Source organism: Parus major, chromosome 2 (assembly GCF_001522545.3).
Source record: "Parus major isolate Abel chromosome 2, Parus_major1.1, whole genome shotgun sequence".
Lineage (NCBI taxonomy): Eukaryota > Metazoa > Chordata > Aves > Passeriformes > Paridae > Parus > Parus major.
Genome location: NC_031769.1, coordinates 136,430,770 through 136,435,200, shown reverse-complemented (window position 1 = coordinate 136,435,200; position 4,431 = coordinate 136,430,770). Strand labels below are relative to the sequence as shown.

The following is a 4,431-nucleotide window of genomic DNA, read 5'->3' as shown; positions in this document are numbered from 1 at the left end:
TTAAACTTGCAATTTCTGAAACTGTAGCAAGATCTAGAAGCCTAACAACTGACTTCTCAAATACATTTACCAGCTTTGTATGGTATATAATAGCCTGTGTCTTGAAAGCCATTAAATTTACATTAACTTTATCACGTTACAAATAGTCACGGCTCAAACTTACTGTTTTGCAAGAGCTCACTACTTTGGATTTGGATACAATTTGTCATCTGCTTTTACTTTTCATTAAAAGTATTTTTTTGTATACTGCTGCTGTATAGAAATGTAATTCAAAATTTTCCTCTGGAAGAGTTATCTAAACAGCTGAGGAGTGCTTTATTTGTAATAAGTTTGTTCAGTGTACCCCAACACATTTTTCTGCAGCCCTTGGAATCTTACTGAAGCAGCAATATGAAATTAAACCCTTAAACAATGTCACCAAGAACATTGCATTTCTGGCAGTGCAATCCTATGTGCAAAAGCATGAGTACAAAAATGATTCATGCCATCTATTAAAGGCTAATTTAAATACTGGAACACTGTTTTACCATTCAGATGCTATGAATTATTGCATCTACTGTAGTTGAGTCTAAGTTGAGCCAGCTTGTCTAACATGGCAGGAAACTCCAACCTCAAAGGATTTTTTAAAAAATTGCCATTGTCACAACAGACAGATTTTTTTTTTTTAATTTTACCTATATGGATAATAATCTTTCATACATCTTAATACAATCCTAATGAAATTTAAAAAATAAATGTCATAGCTCATCTGCCGGTTTACTGCAGAGACTGTGGAATAGTATATTAAAAATGTATTTCTTTTTCACTGTTACTCTCTTTATATTATCCATCAAGTAAATCAAACATAGAGTTCTAACTTATTAGCATAAAATCTCACCCAGGCACAATCTGCTTGATGAACAGATTTCCAACTTTTTTGTTATGGAGACATAAATTATGCTGATATTACCAGGGAAAAAGGATTCTAGTACTTGACTCCATGTTTTTGAAAAAACTCTGTATTAGGTTATGGCTTTTAAAGAAACATAATGTTTTGTTCCAAATTCATAGATGTAAATTCACTACTTTATTAGTTGTAATACCTATCTTATGTTTCCTGTTTAAATATGCTCTAATGTAAACCTATTCTAACATTCCCCTGTGCATGCAAGCACACACACACACGTGCACATGTATCTTTCATGCCACAAAAATTGACAAGTTATGCATTTTCATAGGAGACACTCTGGACTATTTAGTTCAGCTGCACAGAATATTCCATTGGTATAATTTAGAAAATCATTCTTTGGATCCAATCCCATATTTCTTGAACGCCCATGGATTTCTGCAACTTTAACCATGAATTAAAGGAGGGTCAGCTTCTTGTCCAGATGTACCATGGTATCTTTGTATCTCTCATGTATGTAGGGATCCTGTCAGATTCTGAAAAATACAGCAAGGTTTGAAGGTGAGCTTCATTCGAGCTGTGATTACAGAGGCATTAAGTACCTGCTGAGCATGGGCCTTAGCAAATCTCCATCGATTATCTGCCAGGCTCCTCAATGAGCATCTTTACACAGGGGGGCTGCCACAGTGGTCTTTGCATGGAATTTTTTAACATCTCATTTAAATGTCTCATCAACCTGTAAAATAAGTAGGTATCTCTTCCTGTTCCAGTTACTGAGGATCTTCGCTTTGGTTTGTTTTTGTTGGTTCCACACAACCTAACCCCCCCTCCCCCAATTTTCTTGGAATTAATATATAAATAATGATAGAAAAATTAATTCTACTTGCTCAGATATCTTTCTTTTCTCCACTTTAAGCCATTCATCTGTCTACTCTTGGAATTATTTAATCTACCAGAAAAATATTTTTCAATCCATTCTCACATGTGATAAGCATTTTACATTTGGAAGGATTCAGCACCCAGAATCGAGTCCCTTGCAGGGTGGGGGTGGCACCCCAACACGTCTGCTGGCCAGTATGGGCCTTTTTCTGATCCAGCTGACCCAGCTCACAAACCCAGCCCCCACGAGAAGGTGCTGAGTACTGGTGCACCAGGCCACTGACATGCCCAGACCTATGACCATCTCCTCTATATTCCATCACCCCACACAGTGTGACACATGGGAATGTCACCACCAGCCTAGGGACAGTCTGAGTCTTGAACAGTTTGATCCCTTACCTTTTAGGAGCATCCCTCTGCCTTTCATGTGAAGAGCTGCTACACTCTGAGGGGGCTCACAGCTTCAGACTTCACACATTAAGCTTTACTGGGTGTGTGAGAGATGCCTGTGAAACCCTCCCTTGCTGTCTGTGCTGAGGTGCAGCACTCTCTGGGCAGGTGCAGTACCCTGAAACGGGGAATAAAAGCAGGCAAGGAGCTGCCAGCTGCCAATGCCTCATGAGGAAGTTTCTGTTCCTCTTGGTGTATGGGGGACTGAGTCACAGCCTATCTCAGATGGCTGTCAGATTGTCAGTGACCATGATAAAGCTTTCACTTATCCCAGCTGGGGAGGCTTAGAAGAAAATAGGAATTGCAGTGGGAACCAGCTGCTCACATGTCTGTGATGAGCAGGCTCACAGGAAGGTTTTTACTCGATTTCTGTGCCTTGCATTATTTAACTTACCACCTGATGTTCCTGCCTTGCAGTAAATACAGAAAATTACCAGTTGCCGAGGTTTTCATTGTGTCTGTTTGTGCAGATATGTAAGTTTCTGGAGAATTTAAGACTACATGGAGGAATTTTAGCATGACGTTTTAGCTGGTTTCTATTCTGTGTGTGGTGCTCTGGCAGTGCCTAGAGCTTTCAATTCAGTTACTGCAGTCTGCAAGGATCTACTCTGCGTTACCCCAGCCTCTGCACAGACACGTCCTGCAGGCTGATAATAATCAGGTACACATATAGAACAATGATCATGATAAAAATCAGTGTAACAAAAACAATTTGCCTGATGATCACAAATGTTATTAATTGATTAGCACAGCAGCTTTACATCATGATTTAAGAGAAAGGCTGGTTTTTACTTAAAAATACAACTAGGAAAGAAAAGAGAAATGCCGAACTGTAGTTCAAATATAGCTTTGTTGTAACTGTACTAAACAACATATTTCTATGTGTATATGCTCTATGGAACATTGTAGTCACTCACACAACATGAGGAAAAAAAATACTTTGAAGTCAAAATTCATTTGTTAAACATTCCATATTTTCCAAAAAAGTTTAAAATCCATTAATGTAAATATATAGTAGAGTTTAAAAAAAAGACTCCTGAATTTTTTTTTGATCCAGGCTCTAACATTGGCTGTGTTGTGTCACTGAGTCAGGCAGTGACACTTTTATTCAGAGTGGATGGTATCTTATTCTACATTTACATCTACTACTTTTGTAGTTGTTCAAATGTGGTGCCCCCAAGAACATTTATTTCTCCTTAGTGTGAATGGAGATATGAGAAGCATCTCGTAATCTACAAAATAGGCAGTCAACATGGTCTTACTTCAGAGAATGTTCTGAAAATCAGGTTTTTTTTAGCATTTCTCACCCACAAGGCGATCTTTATCCATTAACACATGAAATTATATGTATTGCAGTTGGTTTTTGTTTTATTTTGCTTTGTTTTTTTAAATAGTGTTTTGAAAAGCAAATAATTGTTCTGAATAACGGGTGGTAGTGGCGAGGAAGTTACTGCCTCCCTTTCAAACTGGCAGTATTTATTTGGATTATATTTCAGCATAAGGGTTTTGAAGACAAATTTTCAAAGGCCCTCAATTCTGATATCTTGTTTTATTTATTACTAATGAAAAAAAAATAAATATGGCCAGTAGATAAGTGAAACTTTTTAACAATTAGATTACATATGCATCCTCCAGGGAATTGCTCACATCTTGGAAGCCAGCTGCAGGATCTGGTTCTGGGAGGGATCGATCTTCAGAAGCTTAGCAAGTGTTATCTCTCCTCTTAAAGGGAAGGGCTGGTAATTCAACCTTTCACTCTCCTGTGAGTCATGGAGCAAACAGTCCAGCAGATGGATCTGAGGTTCCTTCAGACTTGTGAGTTCCTGATGATTCTCAATACGCTCATTAACCTTGTGCTTTTGAAGAGAAACCCAGTCTGATGCCTGAAGGCTTTCTATATTGACATTTCTGTTGCCAGAAGAGCTGAAAGAAAATACCATTTGTTTTTCATGGGAAAGTTGAGAAAGGAGAAAAAAATGCTTCTTTTTATTTTATTTTTTTATGCTGACATTTCCCGTAAATAAAAACAGGAAAATAGTCAGTTTTCAAATATTGATTATGTTTTGCATAATATGGGTTTCTATATTAAAAACAAATATTTTCCAGGACTCAATCTTTAACAAAGAGAATCCAACTTCTTTTAAAAATTCTTGTGGGGAGACAGATAAGTATTTTCACTTACAATGAGGGGCATTCTGTGAGTGAATTTATGAGTT

General features: G+C 37.5%; 1 long non-coding RNA gene across 1 annotated transcript; it reads right to left on the bottom strand.

The window, feature by feature from the left end:
• Window positions 1-1,047: 1,047 nt before the first annotated feature.
• On the bottom strand, window positions 1,048-2,384 carry LOC117245502. Its single transcript, XR_004500233.1, has 2 exons — window positions 2,165-2,384; window positions 1,048-1,422 (listed from the first exon to the last, which is right to left on the bottom strand). It is a non-coding gene; the product is annotated as an uncharacterized LOC117245502 (long non-coding RNA).
• Between the last annotated feature and the right edge of the window lie 2,047 nt (window positions 2,385-4,431).